We start from the raw sequence: 23,303 nt of genomic DNA, 5'->3' as shown, positions 1-23,303 counted from the left end.
GATATTTTTTCTGGAACTCTCTTGCTTTTTCGATGATCCAGTGGATGTTGCCAATTTGATCTCTGGTTCCTCTGCCTTTTCTGAATCCAGCTTGAACATCTGGAAGTTCCTGGTTCACGTATTGCTGAAACCTGGCTTGGAGAATTTTAAACATTACTTTGCTAGCATGTGAGATGAGTGCATTTGTGCAGTAGTCTGAACATTCTTTGGCATTGCCTTTCTCTGGGATTGGAATGAAAAACTGACCTTTTCCAGTCCTGTGGCCACTGCTGAGTTTTACAGATTTGCTGGCATATTGAGTGCAGCACTTTCACAGTGTCATCTTTTGCCCATGGTGTCTTAAATAATCAGATCCCTGACTTCATCTCCAATATTAGGATACGACCTGCTCTCTGTTCACCATGCTCCAGTCACACCAGCCTCTCTCATATCAGTTCTCTTTTTGGATATATTGAGTTGGCCAAAAAGTTCACTGGGGTTTTCCCATAACATAATACAGAAATTCAAATGAACTTTTTGGCCAACCCAATACTTCAGTTGTTCACTTGTGTTGGGGAGGGAGAAGTTTCTCCCTCTAAACCTCTAGAGTTCCTGTGGCTGGATTAATAATAAAACTGACACAATACATATTAACAGAAGAAAAAGCAACAAATTTTCATTTGTGTCCCTGGAAGTCTCATAGAAATTGTACCTAACATGTGGCCAAATCAGGCAGTTTTTATACATTTTAGACAAACAACAAATTAAGAGGAATTGATAGGAAAAAGAAACAATTTTGAGTTCTTAATTTGTAAGGAATTTAAGCAAAGTTTGGGTATAGGGAGTAAATTATAAAAGAAGTAACAAAGTTTATTTATATAAACTTCTTGGTCCTAAAGTCCCTGTCTTGTTGATAAGGATGTCTTTCTACTTATAGGTACAGGGAGGGCATCTTTTGAAAGTGAAAGTGTTAGCTGCTCAGTCTTGTCTGACTCCTTGTGACCCCATGGACTGTAGCAACCAGGCTCCTCTGTCCATGGAATTCTCCAGGCAAGAATACTGGAGTAGGTAGCCATTCCCTTCTCCAGGGGATATTCCCTACCCCAGGGATAGAACCTGGGATTCCTGCATTGCAGGTGGATTCTTTACTGTCTGAAATGGAAGGTTTATTTCTTGCTTCAGGGAAACAGAGAAGAGGGTCAAAGAGACCCTCATGAATGAGCCAGCTTTTCAGTAAATTTAATGCAAAATAATCAATACACTGTTAAGGCATAGTTTAGGGTGGCCTACCCAGGGCCCTGACTGTTAGTTACTCCCTTTTCATTTTACTATCTTTGCTTGAAAGTGAACTCCTTAGAGAGTCCTTCCCTGCCCACACTATCTAACCTATAATATTCCTGTTATTCCCTATAATTGCACAAATTTTATTTGCATCACAGAACTGAAAACACTGGTAGTGAAAAGTTGTTGCTGACCCACAAAAAGATGCTGGAATTCTTGGCCACCAGAAGAGAAGAATTCAATCTGGGGCCAGAGGCTTGATCGCTCAGAGGTTTCATGCAATAGAGTTTTATGAAAGTATAAAAAAGATAGAGAAATCTTCTGACATAGACATCAGAAGGGGGCAGAAGGAGTACCCCCCTGCTAGCGTTAGCCATGGAGTTATATACCTTTTAATTAGTTATTACAATGAATCAAAAGAATGTCTCAAGTTTGTGAAAATTTTGCCAGACCTACTCCAGCAATTTACATTTTAGGATAACAAGATTAGAATTTAACAGTAGAAAGATCCTCCAGACCCACTCCCATAATATATATTTTAAGATATCAGAATTAATCAGAAGGTTTTCAGGGAGGAGAAACTGTCCTCCAGCTGGATACATTGCTGTTGTTGTATAAACCCAAGTACAGAGTTTAAACTGAGTTGTGGAATTGACTAAGATTTAGGAATGCAGACCCACTCCAGTATTCTTGCTTGGAAAATCCCATGGATAGAGGAGCCTGGTAGGCTACAGTCCATGAGGTCGCAAAGAGTCGGACATGACTGAGCAACTTCACTTTCTTTAGGAATGCAGAGGAAAAAAACGTTTGTCCTTTTCTCCTCCTTGAGAATTTCAGACCCCCAATCTCCACTTTGAGATCCCCAGGCCCCTTTCTCCTCCTTGGGGACCCTGAACTTCTTATCAATCTGCCTAGGAATTGACTTTCTCAGTAGCAATATATACCTCATTTGGGAGTTGCCATTCTGAATAATTTACCAGATAACTTAAGGTTGCCATCTTAAAATGGGATCTAGGGAAAGAAGTGGTTCACAAAACTGTCTAGGCTCTAGGGTCAGTAGCTCTGCCACTTGGCCTATGAGACTTGAGGGTGTGTGGAAATCAAGATGCTATGTGAAATGTGTAGCATGGGACAATCATGATGAAGGATTTTAGGGGTTTGGGTTTCAAGCGAACAACATTTCTACTGTTGGTTAACAGTCCTTTTCATACCACTAGATCCCAGTAAAGACTGATCTTCCAACACTTATATACCAATGGGTCTGCTAATCTAGGTTGCCAGTCCTGGTCTAGATGTTATCTGGTTTACCAGCATACAGAGTCAGGCATGCCCGCCAGCAGTTTGTCATTCTGTGAATGTATTCACGAGATCTGGAGTAAGCAGGGCCAGGAAGTACAAGACCCACACGTGTGCTGATGGCTAACATTCCTGGTGCCTCTGCTTCTCACCCTCAACTCACACCCCAGAGAGCTGACATTCAAGACCTAAAATTTGAAGGAAAAATAGAAATGCTACAGGTAATTGGACAGCTTAGAAGTTAAAAAATAAGAGTGCTACTTTGAAATTCAAGTCTGTCAGGAGTGAAGAGAGTAAGAGACAAATGGTGAAGGATGAAAAACTAGCAGACTTTGGAATATGACATAGCTTGTAACACAGGGTGAAAAGTTTTCTCTTCATCAAGAGTGGTGGCAAGACAGTGAAAGATTTTAAGCTGGGAGTGACCAGCATGTTATGAACACATTTGCATTTTTTAAGACCACTCTTGTTGCACTTTGGGGACTGGATTAGAGGAGGCAAGTGAGACCTGTAATGAGATCATTTTAGTTAATCCAGTGAGGAGATGAGAATGTTCTGAGTGAGCATAGCTGTTGCCCTGGGCTTAGAGAAAAGTGGGTTGCCTCTAGAATTTATTCAGGAGAAAGAATCAACAGGACTTGATGACTGACAGGATAAGAGAAATGAGGGAAAGAGAGAGTAGGTAGTTCTAATTTCTGACTTAAGACAGTCAGTGAATGGTGTTAGCATTCACTCAAAGAGGTCATGAAGAATGGAATAAATTTTACTTGTGAATATGGAAGAAGGGGACAGGTTAAGAGAGATGACATGTCCAGTTTTTTATCTTTTGTGATGAGGTGGCAAAAGGATGTTCAAACCAAGATACCTATTAGGCAGTTGTATTCACAGAAGTCTGACAGGTTTAGGTTGGATATTCTCATTAGAGTCATCAAGATACAAGTGCTCACTGAAGTCATGTCAGTGAATGAGATTATTTATTAAGAATAAGAGAAACTGCAAAGAGAAAGGGATCTAGGAAAGAACCTTAAGAGGCCAAAAGGTAGGCTTGATTGTACTTAGTTTAAGTTTATAAACTGCTCATTGAGTTGTAGAGACACTCTACTAGGAAAAGCAGGAAGACAGTTGTCTTTTATTAGCAATTTCTGAAGTAAAAAAATATATGCTTGATATAGTATGCAATTATCATTGAAATCTCCTTTGCTGTTTGTCCAGCACAATAAGAAAATAACTTTTGATTCGTTGACAAAATTTAAAAATTATTCTTGATGGTACACAAGATAATTTCCACTAGACTTGAGCAGGTTACAAGTGGCCAAGAGGGCAAAAACAGATCGGAGAAAGATTTGCTTTTAGCAGGTATGGCTACAGAGTCAGGATACAGTATTTCCTCATCAGCAGCAGCTTCACCTCACTACTTTGGGCACTCTTATCTCAGTCTCTAAAGGATTATCCTGCATGAACATCAGTCTGAAGACTTCACAGCACCTGCAGACAAGTCTTTCTGAGTGTGATAATGCCAACACACAGCCTTCTTACGGAGTCTCCTGCAGTATCTACTTGAATATTCCTTGTCAAATATGCAGAAGGGAACGTGTTAGCTGTGCTGTTGTGCTGCTACCTCAAAATTAGTAGTTCATGTAATAAAACAAAAAGAAAAACACTGTGGATGTAAATATGTGACTCTGGTCTAAGGTACATTCTACTTGCATTTGCCATTAGTCTGTTAAAGAGACTTTCTGTCTAGTGTTTGCCTTCCAGACTTTTACTGTTTGGATGTCAGTATTTAAGGAAATAGATTTCAGAAATGTCATTTCATAGTTCAGATTTTACTACCATTCTTTTTTTTTTTTTAGGACTGACTGCCAGCTCCTTCTTTAATTATATTAAATATCACTAATTATATTTAATTATATATTTCTTTATAATCACCTCAATAAAAATAAAAGCACATCACATATCTCTTAAAACAGAGCCTTATACATGGTAAGTATTAATGAAATAATTGTTTAGAAAGCAGCTGATGAGTTCATTGCAAGCAAATGGTTTCCCTCTTTCTCACCTATTCTGTGGCAAAAGTCCAACATACTCTGTTGATGAGATTACATAGAAATGGATGCTCTGGCACACAGCTGGTGGGAACGAGGAGTGATACAGTGCCTCTGGATGGAAAATGGCAGATTAGCATTCATAGAAGAATAAGGAAACAGCCACTGCAGATATAATTGTAATGGAAGGACATTCACATCAGGGAGACCAGAGGAAAGGCTATTGTGAGAGTCTAAGTAGGCACAAGAAGGAGGAAGGTTTTCATTTGTTTGTTTTCTAGCAATGATAGTTCAAAAAAAAAGGATATGAATGCACTTTAAAAATTAGATCATGTAGATCAAAACATGACAGATGAGTGACTTGAAGTCTCACAAACCTGGAGCTGAATACTTTCTACTGTGTACTATTTGCTTTATTGTAAGCAAGTTAATCAACTTCTCTAAAGTTTGGTTTAGTGCTCTGTACAGTGGGAATATTATGAATTATTTCCAAATTATTTTTTTAAAAACAGTGTCTGATATGGAATCTAAATATGACCACTCTTCCTTCCCCTTTGAAGATCATATTTTTCCTAGCAAGGCAAAGGAGGAGAGAGGCAAAGAGGCTGGTGGGGAGAAGTTGACAGGAGGAACTCTAGCTGGAGAATTGAAATTTCAATTTCATGAAATATGATGTGTACTTCTAGTTTAATAGGGGATATATTTACTGCATTTGTTAGACTCTGGTCTTTTCAAACCAAATAAAAGAATCCTTTTAGTTTTGGGGGGAAATATAATTATGCTCCCATTTAGGAAGCCACTGTGGATCATCTCAGCACAGCACGATGAAGAGAGTCACAGCAAGCCTTTCTCTGAGAGAAGAGCAAGGTGGAATGGCTCTTCATATTAAGGTTTAAAGATGTGAAGTTGTCTTTGTGAGATTTACTGCTATTACTGGCTGCACTACTGGAAGGCAAACCGCTTTCAATTGACTTTACTTGGACAGATCCTCAGTGATGTTCCCCCAAACGTGCCACCAAGAAATTCATGGGGAATAAGGCCTTACCAGGGTGAAAAAGAACACAGACAGCTGGAAATCACTTTGTTCTGAGCTGCTTACCTCATCTCAGAGCACCGAGCTTTCAAAACAAGGCACGTGCTTCCCACTGTGGGGCAGCAAGGGATTCTGATTCAGGTCAGCACTTGCTTTTGCCTCCACCTGATTAAGAAGGAAAAGAGAAAACAGAATGTGAAGGTTACCCTTTGTTAACCACTAGGTGATCAGGACGTCTTGCTGAGGGAAAAAAGGACTTGTGTCTCAAGAAGAATTATTCATTCGCTGAGCCTGCTATAATGCTATGGACCATCCCAGTTTCCTGAACCTTTTCTTTCTGAATATCTTCTTCTTCTAAGACTGTATATTATTATGCCCCTCCCTCAACTCTTAAACTGGCACAGGGCATCTCTGTAGACATATGTTCTTTGGAACAAGCTATTTGAAATTGTGTTTTAAAGCTTTATTGTCTCATTGACATACATAATCACGCTGTGTGGCTGTGGGCTGTGTGCTGGCCCTTATATGAGTCTTCTGGTCCAATTCTACTTTTCTCAAACATGGTAGAGAGACAACTGTATCAGACTCAGAGGGCTTACTAAAATGTAAATTTATAGACTGCACCATAGGTCTTTGCATCAGAATCCCACTTCCAAAAGAGGAAACCACACATCCAATGCTTGGACAACCTTACTCTTTAAATTAAGTTAAAGTCCTTCCGAGGAAAATTAACAACCTAAGTGGCCCACCAGAGGGTTGGGAAGAAATTACCAGGGGTAGTTAGGAATGCACTCTCAGTAGCAGCTGACATGAAATGTGTATGTACGTGTAGGCTCATGTATTATTTAGGACAGTTTGATCACAAGAAACATCCTTAACACTAATCCAGAATGCTACTTTGACTTCTGGTGAAAATCTCATGGGTACAAAAAGAATGATGTTCCTGCTAGAGCTAATTTCCCATTGCCTTTTAGCACTGATTGTGTTAATATGGTAAAAGGGACGCAGCGTTCCCCAAGAAGCAAATAAATAAGCTTCTAAATATAACTTTTCTTGATAGACTGATTATACAGAGATTTTGTTGGCCTTTCATGTGTAACAGTCAGAAATGAGGATATCTTCACGGCCTAGCTTGCTCTTAATTCCTATTAGATGCTGCCATTGGAGATTCTCCAGCAAATTAAGAGTTAAGCAGTACAGCTTCTGTGTCTATTTGCCTAACCTGCTGTCCTGGAAAAGCATCAGAAAGGGAGGTGGACAGTGTAGGAAGGTAGAGCTAATTGTTGTAACTTTAGATTTCTCACAAACATTTCAGAACTGTGCTGGCCCAAATAGTAAGCACTAACTACAAACGGCTATTGAAATATAAATTAAGTAAACTTAAGTAGGATAAAAAATTCAATTCCTCAGTAGCACTGGATATATCTCAAATGCTCAGTAGCCCTGTATGGATAGTGACAGCCATATCATGTGGCACAAATAAAATGTCTCCATTATCAAAGAAGTTTGTTTAGACAGCGCTGTTTCTTAAGATTTTCCAAGTTAGTATGTGTCTTCTTCAGGAAAGTAATTCAAAAGTACAATAGAGCAAGGATTTATTGTTTGCTTGTTTAATAAATCAATTGTAGCAAATGTAGGACAGAGCTTATCTTAAGCTAGTACATTAAGAATTGACTTCCTTTGTGGGAGAAAAATCAGGAAGAGAGGTATTTAATCCTAAAAAACAAAAACAAACAAAAAAAAACACTCTGGATATATGTATACAGAGCCTCAAGAAAAATCTCATGCCTCTCTCCAAACTTTTGTGTGTGTAAAGACACTAGACTATACAAGTAACACTAGGGGTTGGATATTAAAGATTTATGCAACTTTGGGTCAAATAATCTAAGGAAAAAAGACAGATTTTTCGATTTTCAATTACTTTTTCTTCACATTTTTTCTTCCATATTCCCCTTGTAAAATGTCCACTTTCTGTTCTCTAAATCTATATCATTTTTGTCCTATTATTGAGGTTTTACTTATGCTACTTTCTTAACATTTCTATCTTTGAGACTGTTTTCTTCTTGAATATTTTCCTTAAACCTGAGCCCACAATGGTCTATATTTTTTACCTTTATGAATTAATTCGATTAAACATTTATTTAAAACCTAAATGTCATCACCTCAAGAAAGGCAACATTTTCTGTCAAGAAGCCTAGAGACTAGCTTAGGAAGTAGAGAAATGAACAACTAATTTGAATATTCTATTATGTTCTATACTATATGACTCAAAGAATATATGGAGGTATAAACACTGGGGAAGCCAGAGAGCAGCTTCCATGCAAAAATAATGTATGAACTGAGTTATGAAGGAGAAAAATATTCCAGGCATGGCAAGATCACTGGGGCTGAGGCAGGAGGAAACACGCATGAACATCAAGTAGAACAAAAAGGCTTACGAAACCAGCTAAAGAAAGTGAATTCAAAATCAGGAGAAAATAGAAACAACTACAGAAATTATATTACAAAGTACATCCTACATATTGCTTTATATCTCAATTTAAAGTCAGAAATCCATTTCTGCAAATTAGATATTTTGGGCAAGAAGTTTATCAGGAGCCTATTTTCTAATATCTGATATGAAATTTTATGTCATTATACATTAACCTCAAATCCTTACTCGATTTCTTGAAAGACACATGTACTATTACATACCTATATATAAGAGACCTACAGTTGGCCCTTCATATCTGCAAGTTCCATATTCCTAGGTTATGCATCTTGGGAGTCAACTAACTATGGATCAAAAATGTTTGAAAAAAAGACATTTCATAAACTTCCAAAAATCAAGACCTGAATTCACCACGCATCAGCAACTCTTTACATGGCATTTACATTGTATTGGGTTCTATAAGGAATCTAAAGATAATTTAAAGCATTCAGGAGGACAGGTGAAGTTACAAATTCAGTTACAGGGTACAATATCAACAAAAAAATCAGTTGTGCTTCCATATGCTAATAAACTATTAGAAAGAAATTAATTACATGAAAAGAATAAAATGTATAGAAAGAAATTTAAGCATGAAGATGAAAAACCTGAAAACTGTAAGAAACATAAAAAAATGAAGAGGATACAAATAAAAGGAAAGGTATTTGTGCTCATGGATTGGAAGAGTATTGTTAAAATGTCCATACTATGGAAAGCAATCTACAGATTCAATGTGATCACCAGCCATATTCCACTGGCATTTTTTATAGAACTAGAGCAAACAATTCTAACATTTGTGTGGAACCATAAAATATAGCCAAATAACCAACAGGGTTTCCCTGGTGGCTCAGTGGTAAAGACTCCACCTGCCATGAAGGAGACCTAAGTTTGACCCGTGGCTGGGGAAGATTCCCTGGAGAAGGAAGTGAGAATCCATTCCCGCCTTCTTGCCTGGAAAATCCAGTGGACAGAGGAGCCTGGCCGGCTACAGTCTTTATGGTCGCAGAGTCAGATACGACTAAGTGACTAAGCAACAACAAAGAGCCAAAGCAATTTTGAGAAGGAAGCAAGCTGAAGGCACCACGTGTGTACATGCATGCTAAGTTGCTTCAGTGATGTCCTTCTCTTTGAGACCCTATGAAGTATAACCCACTAGGCAACTCTGTCCATGGAATTCTCCAGGCAGGAACACTGGAGTTTATTGCCATTGTCTCCTCCAGGGGATCTTTCTGAGCCAGGGACATGGGTTCGATCTCTGGGTCCTCGTTGGTTATCTATTTTATGTACAGCAGTATGCATAGTTTTGAGAATCTGAAGTCTTTATATGTCTGAGTTTGTCTTCTTCTGATTTTCGTTATTGTAGATTGTGTCCTCATGTGTATTTCTTTTTAAATAATTGTTACTTTCTAAAACTATATCTGTGCAATTTCTTACAGAATTGAGTTTTTAATGTGTTTTTATAAAGAGGACTGACATTGATTCTTCCACGCATTATGGCACTACTGACCTGAGATTAAATTGGTGACTGTTTTGGACTCTACAAGTTATGTGAATAACACCCCATATCTTTGTTAGTGCTGGTTTGTGTTAAAGACATTTTATTTTCTTTCAACCACAGACAAAATCAAGGTAAGCTTTTTTTTTTCTCTTACTATATCCCTATAGGTTACAAATTTTGTTTGGTTTTGATTTTGTCTGGTTTTATTTTGCTACTGTTTTCACTTCCACTGTTTCCATACATAGTGAGGGGACATCATAACTGAATGTGGGATTCTATGATGACATCTCACTTTGTTCAGGATCTAGATTAGGTCCCCTGCTGCCTGGGCAGCCCCTTGATTTGACACTCTGAAGATCTGGGTCACCGTGAATTGGAAGATGACCCCAGGGTGTGCTTCTGTGCTTTCTTAAATATCTAGAATCATGCTTTCTCATTGATTTGGTTTTGGAGGATTTTTTTTTAAATTACTTTCTTCTCATTTATGCATCTAAAGATTTTAAAGCACTTCATCCAAGATTTTGTTTCCGTTATTAACCAGATGGATTTTTAGAGCTTTCTAATAGGACTTTTTTTGGGGAGGGGGGTGTGGGGGCGAAAAGGAGTACGTCAAGGCTGTATATTGTCACCCTGCTTATTTAACTTATATGCAGAGTACATCATGAGAAATGCTGGGCTGGAAGAAGAACAAGCTGGAATCAAGATTTCCAGGAGAAATATCAATAACCTCAGATATGCAGATGATACCACCCTTATGGCAGAAAGTGAAAAGGAACTAAAAAGCCTCTTGATGAAAGTGAAAGAGGAGAGTGAAAAAGTTGGCTTAAAGCTCAACATTCAGAAAACTAAGATCATGGCATCCGGTCTCATCACTTCACAGGAAATAGATGGGGAAACAGTGGAAACAGTGTCAGACTTTATTTTTTTGGGCTTCAAAATCACTGCAGATGGTGACTGCAGCCGTGAAATTAAAAGACGCTTACTCCTTGGAAAGAAAGTTATGAGCAACCTGGATAGCATTTTAAAAAGCAGAGACATTACTTTGCCAACAAAGGTCCGTCTAGTCAAGGCTATGGTTTTTCCAGTGGTCATGTATGGATGTGAGAGTTGGACTGTGAAGAAAGCTGAGCACCGAAGAATTGATGCTTTTGAACTGTGGTATTGGAGAAGATTCTTGAGAGTCCCTTGGACCACAAGGAGATCCAACCAGTCCATCCTAAAGGAGATCAGTCCTGGGTGTTCATTGGAAGGACTGATGCTGAAGCTGAAACTCCAGTACTTTGACCACCTCATGCAAAGAGTTGACTCATTGGAAAAGACCCTGATGCTGGGAGGGATTGGGGTCAGGAGGAGAAGGGGACGACAGAGGATGAGATGGCTGGATGGCATCATCGACTCGATGGACATGAGTTTGAGTAAACTCTGGGAGTTGGTGATCGACAGGGAGGCCTAGCATGCTGTGATTCATGGGGTCACAAAGAGTCGGATATGACTGAGCGACTGAACTGAATAGGACTTTTTACTGGAAATAAATTATGTATAAGTAGGGGTAAGACATAATTAGATGTTCATTTTAGAAAAATCAAAGCAGGATTGGGAAAGTTGGTATAAAATGTGGGATCAATTCAGTTCAGTCTTTTAATTTCATGGCTGCAGTCACATGTGCAGTGATTTTGAAGCCCAGAAAGATAAAGTCAGCCACTGTTTCCACCATTTCCCCATCTATTTCCCACGAAGTGATGGGACCAGATGCCATGATCTTAGTTTTCTGAATGTTGAGCCTTAAGGCAACTTTTTCACTCTCCTCTTTCACTTTCATCAATCAAGAGGCTGTTCTTCTTCTTCACTTTCTGCCATTAAGGGGCTGTTGACAGAATGTGGTCCACTGGAGAAGGGAATGGCAAACCACTTCAATATTCTTACCTTGAGAACCCCATGAACGGTATGAAAATGTGGGATAGTAATGGTAAATAAGACCATTCCTTAAAGAGACTTTTTAAGAAATCAATCAGGAAATAATGTAGAAGGCACAGTGAAAGAGTTAGATACTAGAAATACAGTAGGGGTGGAATACACAGACCTTTTCAACCTGTGATTGTAAGAGTATCAACCATCTGGAATGACTTTAGTTTTTCAGCTTTCAGTTTTGTACACTACAGTTGTTGATAATGGCTTTCATTAGGATAGATGGACCATTTTCAGAAGGTCCAGGGAAAAATGTCCCCTGTATACCATATAAATATTAACTAGCTATGGATTAGTTAGAAGTAGAACAGACACTCAAGTATTCTACTACTCTGGTATTAATACCTTTTTTCAGGTGGGGCCAGGGGAGAGAGAGAAAGATGCTAGAGAAAGATGTTTATACCCATTTCCACATACTAACCCAGGAAAGATGCATTGCTATCCTCAAATACTGGAGGGAGGATGAAAGACAGAGACAAGGCTGGGGCAGAAGACTGCAAAACTGTGAAATATTTACTTATAGGAATGCTTACTAAAAGACTGTAATTTGGTCTTTCTTGTGTTTATCTACTTTTTCCCATTAAACATCCCATTCAACCCAGCAATTAATGAATAACAAAAAAGAGCTTGGCAGAACACTGAAGAATTGGTGCTTTCAAACTGTGGTTCTGGAGGACTCTTGAGAGTCCCTTGGACCGGAAGAAGATCAAACCAATCAATCTTAAAGGAAATCAACCCTGAATACTCATTGGAAGGACTGATGCTAAAACTCCAATACTTTGGCCACCTGATGCAAAGAGCTGACTCATTGGAAAAGCCCCTGGTACTGGGAAAGATTAAAGGCAGAAGGAGAAGATGGCAACAGAGGATGAGATGGTTGGATGACATCACCGATGCAATGGACATGAACTTGGGCAAACTCTGGGAGATGGTGAGGGACAGGGAGGCCTAGTGTGCTGCAATCCATGGGGTCATGAAGTGTCAGACAAGACTTGGTGACTGTACAACAACAAAGGAATCTTTCAAATCAATAAATGTTTACAATAATATATTTAATATTTTCCTATAATGATGAAATAACCATTATTGGAAGGATCAATTATCTCCTAGTTGAATAAAGGCAAAAAACATATTAAAGAAGAAAAATTCTAGCTTGATTCCTAGTTTTATGCCACTGTAATTTAGCTCCAGGGTTTCTTTTTTTCCCTTCTTCATGAAACCTTTATAATTAAGAAACAATTTCCAGTCCACTTTCTCTCTGCTAAGATCTATTGGATAATTTAAAAATCAGTTTGCTACTCTTTCAGGAAGTAAAAATTCCAAACACTTGTGTGCTGATTAACATCTAAGTAATCTATAAAGTTTAATTAGGAAAAAAATGAACAATAAAGTTTTATTCATCCCGCTAAATTTTAGTGGCTAATGCAGTGCTTTATTTTCCATAGCTTTATTTCTTTGCCATCTTAAAAAGACTGGAAAATCCTCATCAGAGAAACATGTTCTTTGCATATTTTTGAGTGGTGGGAAGTAAAACAAAAGCTTTAGATTTGTTGCTTTTATTTCCTTTTTTAAATGTGTAGGATTAATTTAAGCAATTGTTATCAATATATTCAGTTTTAATATTTTATCATATTCAGTCTAACATTTTGATTTACTTTTTCCTGTGTTTAGTTGTCATCTCTAGGACTTGGAGAGATCTTGGTGGATAGAATCTGTGAGATAATATAATCTGTCCTCACTTCCTGGTGAAGAACTAAGAGTTCTTGAAACTCTTATAATTTCCTAAGTAATGAAAGAACTAGGAGCATCTTTTCCTCTAATATGTGATTTTGGATCCAGGTTCCTGATTCAGGGCTCTTGAGACCCTTGTTAATTTCCTGGGAGATAGGAGTTATTTTGTCTTAATGAGGTGACTCTGGTGGTGGTGGGGGAGGGGGGATGCTCATTGGCTCCTAGATGAGGTCTGGTCACTAGGAAGACCAAGCCATGATTAGAAGCTTTACAGTTCCACCCCTTTTTCTCTTGAGAAGGGAATAGGACTGAAAATGGAATTCACATTTGATTGTGCTTACATGGCTAAGCCCCTATAAAAATAAAAAATCCCAACAGTTTGGGGTATGGAGAACTTCCAGGTTGTTTACATCCACATTCCAGCATTGTAACGTACCCCAACCTCATGGGAACAGAGGCTCCTGCACTTGGGACCTACTCAGGAAACAAAGATCAGGTCTAAAACTATCTTGTATCATCACGATACATCTAATAAAACAAAATCAGACCTTCCTTGTCTTTCTACATGCATTATGCACACTACATTCATTAGTCTTAGATTTATTTTCATAACAAAATATTTTTATTATCTATGTTAACATAAAAATTCATATTTTAAACTAACTGACAGAATTAACTAAGGTCTCAGAATCCCTAGTCAGCACTGTTTAGTTTTACTTCTTAATCTTTGCTGTTCAATTTAAGTCAAATAATGTTTCCTGGATGGTTATTAATAAACCATAGTTTTAGCATGCATTATGCCCCCAAGCTCCCAGTCACTGAGAAATTAGTTTTTTATAAAGCCTGACTCAAGATTCCTAGCTCTCTTTCTGAATCTCTTGTATTATTTCTTTGTTTTAGGTCAATCTCGATAGGCTTGAAGAAATACAATCTGTGGAGTCTTCTTTTTAAATTACAGAACCACACAGGCACATAGCTGTCAATCAACTAGCTGTAAATGTTTACAGTAGTCATATTTCAAATGGACTCAGCATTAAATATAGCATAATATTTTCTTAAGTGATCATGGCTAAGTATCTCGTATCTTCAAATGACAGACAAGATTACGCTTTTTAAAGAAAACCATAGCAACAGTTAAAACAAGGTGACCTCACTGAGGAAAAATTGCACAGTAGAAAATTGTATCCACACTAGAAACTTAAAAATGCATTATAAAGGAAGTTATAAGGTACAATGTTGTAAGTTTCATATATTTAATACATGTTGATGATAAGATCATTGTGTGCCCACTTACTGTTTGTGACATTATAAATGTACACAAATTTTAGAGATAGAATGATAAAAACAAATTCCAAACTGTGATGATTTCTATACCTTTTGGATTGAGCATTTCTATTATTATGCATTAGTGTTAATGAAATAATTCAATAAAAAATTGTCTGTCTGAAATTATTGTAGTGCAATATGATGGTTAAAAAAATTAGGAAAAAAGCTACATGTAAAATAAAAATTACTAAGAAATTCATTATGCACAATACCAATAAAATTATTCCAGCCAACGATAACTGTAATAAAGTATATGAACACATGAACATCTTAATGATTTGTAAAGCCACCACAGAAGAGACCTAGAACCAGGAACAAGTGTGTGTCCACTGTTTTAGTAAAGAATTGAACCCCATGGTCTATGTTACCAAGTTCTATTCATTGAAACTTTCAGCCACATTTAGGGTGGGGTGCTCACCATCCTCCCACTGGATTTCCTCCTTCCTGCCATGTTGCTGTTTTAGTCACTACATTGTGTCCAACTGTTTTGGGACCCCATGGACTGTAGCCTGCCACGCTCCTGTGTCCATGGGATTTCCCAGGCAAGAATACTGGAGTGGTTGCCATTAACTTCTCCAGGGGATCTTCATGACCCAGGGACTGAACCCAGTCTTCTGCCTCGGCAGTCAGATTCTTCACCACTGAGCCACCAGGGAAGACTTTGCTGCCATGTGCCATCATGCTGTATCTTAGGGAACACTTTATTTCCTTCTTTGTTTATTATCATGTTGCAGCCTTTAAAAATAATAAACACACCAAGCCTGCATTTGTGCAGGTATGTGATACTTAGCTTGAAGTGAGATCATCTCTTCCCTGTCTGCACATGAGAAAATTGTTGTCCCCCAGCATAGAGACAGGCAAGCCCTGGATGCCCAGGTATTACCCTGATCATCAGGCAGTGTAAGAGCCCTGACTACTAAGACTAGCCTTCCAAAGAGATTCTCTCCTGCTTGGCTGCTTCAGAACATTGCTCTGCCCACAGTGCGTGACTATCTCAGCAGCGTGGTGCATGGCTTGCCTCCTTGCCCGACTCCACAGCCAGCAGGCCAGGGCAATCGTGATCAGCTGGGTATGAGGTCTGAACTGTGATTACTTAAGAATCATCAAGAGCATGAAGAAGCACATTGTTTTGAAGCTTGTCTTCCCCTCCTCTTCAAAATCACTGGAGACACATCAATGAGCAGAGGATGGCTGTGCTCTGTGTTGATTTAAGGGTTACCCCCAGGAGTGTAGTATTGTCATCAGAGATTTCCCTCAATCACTAAAGGAAAGATATAGTACCAAGGACAATTCTCAGCACTCAACAAGTCAATCAGGAAACCCCATTGGGGAAAGGACTTCTCTTTTCACTGAAAGTAGATAATGCCTTGAATTTCTCACTGAGAAGGAAAAGGAATGAATGGATTAAAACGAAAAGGTTTCAGATGAGTAACATAATCCTCACTATGGAGAAGAGAAGGGCAGGAGGGGGAAGTGTTATAACCTGTTAGCTGCCTCCCTGCAGCGTTTCAGCAGGAAGCACAGCTCAAAGCCTGCTGGCATTCTTCCTAGCAGAGCTGGGCTTATTTTCTTGACCCCATTTCAATCTTTGACCTTTTGTGAGTCAAAGGACCTGGTAGGAGTCTAGGATTTTTTCGGAAGTCTCTGGCTTCCTAGAATGAGTTTCACAAGGAATGACTCTGCCATGGTCACTTCCCTATGCCGAGTGCCTAAAAAGGATCTGGTGTATAATTGCATCTTAATAAATATTTGTTGAATGAATGTGTTACTAGCTGCCTCCACCTGCAATTCTGTTTCAACCATTTCTGCCTTAATGATGCATCAGTCAAGTCTTAAAGCAAGTAGTGAAAAAGAAATGGAAGCCCTAGCCCATTCTTCAGCCACTTAGTGCTGAGTGAGGTGAGGAAATGAAACTAAAAGGGCAAAAGGGAAATTAGTAACAGGAGAAAAATATAAGGAGATGAATAGGTGAGGAGAACACAGTCTCCTTAGACTGTAGAATAAACCCTTAGTGGGTGGTTCAGAGGATAACCTACTGGATACTCTCCCCATCCTTAAACATCTTAACTAGGCTCTCGGATGTCAAGGAAGAGAGATGCATGAGCACCCTGTCTGAGGTTACTTCACTTTAGCCCGACCTCACCATCACAGGTGACATTCTCTCTTGCCTGGATGCAGACAACCTGAGCCACATGGCTATTTGTGATTTTGGTTTGTTAGACTCCAATGAAATGTATTTCCACTTTAGCAGGGCTTGAGCCAAAGCAGATTCCAGCAATGTCTCTCAACTGATGAGAACATGGCTTCTATTACTGAAACCAATCACACGATATGCATTTTTCTCTTTGCAGGATATTCCCTTTTATTCAATTCTTTGCCCCCATCCTCATGCTAGATTCAATTATGACATTCAAATTCTGTAACCTTGCCAAGAATCCTTAAGGCAAGTGGCAACATTTTTAATAAATCAAAAGGATCAAATCAAATAAATGAATGATTTGGGTGGCAAAGGGCGGAAAAGTTCCAAATGAAACTCAGACAGAGCCTTAGCATGTCAGATAGGAAACTGTATAATCAGCAGATTTCTGGAGGTTTCTGGGTTAGGAGACAAAGTTTCTTTCACATTGCACTAATTATGGCTGGAGTTAGAGAAACATGAAACAGAATAAAGAAAAAGCAGAAAAAGTGATTGGAAAGTTGGCCACAGCTACTTCTCTCAAAGCCTCATTTCTCAAGACAAAATGTCAGACAAAGTGCACTTCGTGGTGAGTTTATAAGACTAGTCAATTTAGGAAGAACTTTTTTTTTTTTTAACTATAGTAATTCCTTCTGTCTCAGGGAGGAAAAGTGTTTCTTTTTCTAGAGCAAAGGTAATTTGATGGCTTTTTACCTCTTCTGAACTCATTGCTGTCTTTGAACCATTTCTTAAAGTGTCCTCAATTTTTTCCCCAACACACACACACATACACACACAGAGTTTAGAGACTACAAATGCCCATTCCAACATTTCCACTCTGTGAATTTATGAACTAACCAGTGTGCATTACCTTTATAAGTATTGAAGCAACAACTGCAGTTGCACTGTTCCATTTATTGCTTCAAATACTGCCTAGTTTAAAAAAGTTTCACCATCTGTTCTGGCTTAAACCAAAGCTGAATTAAAAGGATAAACTCTCACTATTGCCTCTGTTACTGTTGTGGTACTGTTATATTTTAGGACTGGGGAGGAGGTGAGAAGGCAAAATAAATCTCTATGAAGTCTCTAAGAGGATAGAAGATAAAAATTTTCTTTTGGCAATTAGTGGTATTATTTTTGAACCTGATAATGAAGGCTACTTCTTTACTTTTGATAAGTCCCATCAAAAAGCTGAAACAGACTTGAAAATGTCAGTATATCAGTCACATATTTGTTAAATTTCTTCTGAGTTCTGACATTTAACTACATTTTGTGGTGCTTAAAAGAGGTGTAAAACTTAATTGCTGCTCTTAAGGATCTCATGTAGTAGTGGGAGTGATTAAAAATACATATACGGAATATATTTTTTTTAATTAGTAGCAAAGATAGAGACTTTAACCATCACTCTAGTGATGGAACAGGAAAAGTAAGATTCTTTTCTGTCAACCAATTATTGCTTATGACTGGCATGACCAGGTGTATGCGTTATATCTTTATTAATATTTTAAAGTTATGATTAGTAGCATACAGAGCCTGCAACTGGAGTTCTCTGATTTTTAATCAGGATAGACCAAAAAGAACCCTATGTTTATAGCCTAAGGAGACACAGATTATTCCAACAGGTATCTTCTGTGATCCATCTTAACTGTTGATGTTAATGGAACCACCTAGCAAAGCTTTTATAAGTTAAAAAAAGTGTTAGTTGCTCAGTCATGTCTGACTCATTGCAACCCCATGAACTGTAGCCCACCTGGCTCCTCTGACCATGGAATTCTCTAGGCAAGAATACTGGAGTGGGTAGCCATGCCCTCCTCCAGGGGACCGTCTCGACACCGGGATCAAACATGTCTCCGGCATTGTAGCCAGATTCTTTACCATCTGAGCCACCAAGGAAGCAATGTGTATAACTAAACACTTAGTAAATTAACTGATTAGAAAACCCCTGGGGTAAGGTCTGGGCATTGTTAGTCTTTAAAGTCCACCAGGTGAACTTTACTTTCTATTGAAATATAGCTGAAGTTCAATACTATGTTAGTTTCAGGTATACAACATAATGATTTTACATTTTCATATGTTATGAAAATGATCACCACAATAAGTCTAGTAACCCTGTGTCCCCTCACAAAGTTATCAGAATATTATTAACCATATTCCTTATGCCATATATTAATCAATCCTTGTGACTTATTTATCACATAACCAGAGATTTATATCTCTCAATCTCCTTCACCTGTTTCCCCCATCCTGCTCCCTTCTGGCAACTTCAGGTTTGTTTATGGTTTCTATGGGTCCATTTTCATTTTCTTTATTTTTTACATGCTACATATAATTGAGACCATGTGGCATTTAACCTAGCATAGTACCTTCTAGATCTATGTGTATAATTACCGATAAAAAAAATTTTTTTTTATGGCTGAGTAATATTCCTCTGTGTGTGTATCATTTAAGTTGCTTCTAGGCTTTTGTAGATAATGCTGCAATGAGCACTGGAGTGCATTTATCTTTTTGAATTAATGTTTTTGTCTTCCTCAGGTAAATACACAGAGATGAAATCGCTAAATCATATGGCAAGTCTATTTTTAAGTTTTTTTTTTAGTTCCCCTCTCTTTTTTTTTAAACTCCTGTAAGGTTTATGAGGAGTTTTTTTTTTTTTTTTTTTAATTTTTTCACCCCCTCGGTCTTTCTGCACAACATACAGGATCTTAGTTCCCCGACCAGGGATCCAACATGGGCCCAGCAATGGAAACCTGGAGTTCTAACCACTGGACCACCAGGTTATTACTATCTATTTTTAATTTTTAAAGGAAACTCCAAACTATTTTCCATAGTGGCTGAACCAACTAACATTCCCACCAACAGTGCATAACGGTTTCCTTTTTGCCACATTGTCCCAGGTGCTTTTCAAACTACTGCCTCTGTGCTGGGACTTGGAAGAAGGTGAAATTTTAGGAAGGCCCTTAGAAAGCAAAGTCTGTGTTTTCCAAAGCTTTCTGGCACCGCTAAATATAAGCCTCACTGGTTTTCAAAGCCTGACCTTCTGGGGTCTCCTCCTTCTGGTACAGAACCCCTGGACTGGAAAGCCAGGTGTGAGGCTGGACCCCGGCTCCTCCAGGAGACCCTCTGTGGGAGTCATGTCACTCCCCCACCACCCTCTTGCTTGTGAGTCCCGACCTGGAAGTGTGGGCATGACTAGACTGAGTCTCTACCCCTCTTACCTGTCTCCTGGTGACTTCCTTATATCTTTAGTTGCGGAAAATAATTTCTGGTGGTCCTGAGGCTGTTCTCAGAGACAGTAGCTCTGTAAGTAGCTGTAATTTTGGTGTGGTCCTGAGAGGAGGTGAATGCGACCTCTTCCTCATCCACCATCTTGAAACTTCTCGCACCAGGTGATTTTAATGAGCTGTTAGGATTGAGAATCCCTGCGTGAAGCAGTTAGAGCCATGCCTTATTGTTTGAATTGTCTTTTCTCTCTTGAGCCTATTAGCTTTTTTTTCTTTTTTTTTCTCTTATAGGTTTGCGGAAACAGTCAGTAATTCCAGGTACCCTTCAATCACCAAGGAGTTTTTTGTTTGTTTGTTTGTTTACTTTAGCACCTAGCAAAATAAAATATTCATCTTCCACTGACTTTTCCTTTAATGACACTAAGTTCTCCTGGCATTCCTCACTGGCATGGCAAGTTTCTCACCCATAACCTATAAATATTTGAGGTCTGAGATTTTAGTCCTATAAAGCCCTTTGGCTTTTCTCTGTATCTTAGGTAAGGGAACCCACTTACATGGCTTTAGATACCCCAGGTGTGGCAATAGCTCTTAGATTGCTATTTCTAGCTCAGATAATCAGAGTTCAAACATAATCATCCAATTGTCTATTTACTACCTTTACTTAAGTAAGTAAGTAAAAATAAGTGTTAGTTACTCAGTTGTGTCTGCCTCTTTGTGACTCCATGGACCATAGCCCGCTAGGCTCCTCTGTCCATGGAATTCTCCAGGCAAGAACACTGGAGTGGGTCGCCATGCCCTTCTCCAGGGGATCTTCCTGACCAGGAATCAAACCTGGGTCTCCTGCACTGCAGGCAGATTTTTTACCACCTGAAGTACCAGGAAAGCCTTCCACCTTACTTAGATGGCTATAACTGTCCTAAATTTAAGTTATTACAAGTCTGTTTATTAGTCAATTTTAAAACTTTAGTGAAATGGACAAAACTACTAATTTCCTCATAACATCTATCTCTGTAGTACTTATAATTGTTTCATTTAATAAAAATTCCTAATATTTTAAGATTTTTTCTCTTTTACCTTGACCCATATGGAAGTTTTCCATTTGATGCATCTTTCCCAAGACTAACATTTGGCTTTATTGATCCTATTACTTCTGTTTATTTTCAATGCATCAGGTACCCACATCCCACCCACATCCTCTAGAACCTTACCATTGTAATGTCATTGTCAGTCTGAACCCTGTCATTCCAACCATATTTGGGGGGATCATTTTTACTATTGGTGCCAAAGTAGAACCAACCAAAATGATCCTGGGTTAGTCATTCATTGGTTAGGGTAAGCAAGAGTTTCTCCAACAGCTAATAATCACCAGGAGACTGAAAAGTCATACTGGTTATTGCCCTCTTCCCATCATTGCAATTGCCTGCACTCTTGAAGAGGTCCATAGCAGGATGTATTTTAATCTCTGTTCCTTACTGAACTATTTCTCTAATATTTTTGCATGGACTTAACCCAAGGATAAACATGCACACACAAGTTGACTGACAAGTTGATAGATATTATTCTAACTAGTTGATATGTGTTAGGCCTTTCAACCTTGGTGATGTTAACATTTTGGACAAGATAATTGTTTGGTTGAAGGAGGCTTTACTGTGCATTATAAGTTGTTTACCAGCATCCCCGGTCTCCACCCTGTATGTGTGTGTAGCACTTGCCACCCATCAAGTCAACCAACTCAGTACCTCCTCTTCCCTACCCAACCCAGCTAAGAAGCATTGTTTAGAAGGCAGTCCCTTGAAGCACGCCTAATATCTTTCCTAGTGAACATATTTTCACTAAATGTGTCTAAAATTTGCAATGATTTTGTGTCAGAGGACTGCATGTGAGAGATGCAAGATAAAAATTTATCTCAGCTGGCTAGTATTAAACAATTTACTGAATACAGTCAATACTGCACAACTCAATACAATGAGTTTCCCATGGATAGATTTAGAGCCTATATTTAAGCTAAATAATCAATTTTATAAGTACAAATGAAACTTGTCTTGGAAAGAAATCTGATGATGGCAGTTGATTGCAAATTCTGTAAGATTTTTCTTTAAAAAATTAAAACTCCAAATGGTAGCATCATAGAGAATAAAGTTCAAATCAAGGAAGGTGATAAACCCATTGTAATCTGGTCTTAAAAACACTATGCTCGGGACTTCCCTGGTGGTCCAGTGGCTAATATTACTTGCTTTCAACACAGGGGGCCCAGGTTTGATTCCTGCTCAGGAAACCAGATCTCACATGCCACAAGTAAAACTCTCACATGCCACAACTGAAGTTCCCACATGCCACAACTAAAGATCCTGCATGCTGCAACTAAGACCCAGTGTAGCCAAATACATAAATATATTAAAAACAGCAACCCCCCCACCCCGATATGGTCATTTCTATATCACATCAGCTTAACATTCAGAAAACTAAGATCATGGCATCTGCTCCCATCACCTCATGGGAAATAGATGGGGAAACAGTGTCACACTTTATTTTTGGGGGCTCCAAAGTCACTGCAGATGGTGACTGCAGCCATGAAATTAAAAGACGCTTACTCCTTGGAAGGAAAGTTATGAACACCTAGATAGCACATTAAAAAGCAGAGATATTACTTTGCCAACAAAGGTCTGTCTGGTCAAGGCTATGGTTTTTCTAGTGGTCATGTATGGATGTGAGAGTTGGACTGTGAAGAAAGCTGAGTGACGAAAAATTGATGCTTTTGAACTATGGTGTTGGAGAAGACTCTTGAGAGTCCCTTGGACTGCAAGGAGATCCAACCAGTCCATCCTAAAGGAGATCAGTCCTGGGTGTTCATTGGAAGGACTGATGCTGAAGCTGAAACTCCAATACTTTGGCCACCTCATGCGAAGAGTTGACTCATTGGAAAAGACCCTGATGCTGAGAGGGATTGGGGGCAGGAGGAGAAGGGGACGACAGAGGATGAGATGGTTGGATGGCATCAGCGACTCAATGGGCATGAGTTTGAGTAAACTCCGGGAGTTGGTGATCGACAGGGAGGCCTTGCGTGCTGCGATTCATGGGGTCGCAAAGAGTCAGACACGACTGAGCGACTGAACTGAACTGATAGCACATTTTGAGAAGAACAGAGGTTCAAGAGAAGAGTATTAAGATTATGAGAACTTAAGCATCCATATAATTTAAGTAACAGCCAAGGGAAACGAAAAGGTTACGACTGAAGAAGAGAAAACCCTGCCAAGCATGGAAGGTGGATGACAATATTGGAAAGGT

Source organism: Dama dama, chromosome 11 (genome assembly GCF_033118175.1).
Source record: "Dama dama isolate Ldn47 chromosome 11, ASM3311817v1, whole genome shotgun sequence".
Lineage (NCBI taxonomy): Eukaryota > Metazoa > Chordata > Mammalia > Artiodactyla > Cervidae > Dama > Dama dama.
The sequence above is the reverse complement of the archived record's forward strand: the minus strand, read 5'-3'. Positions refer to the sequence as shown.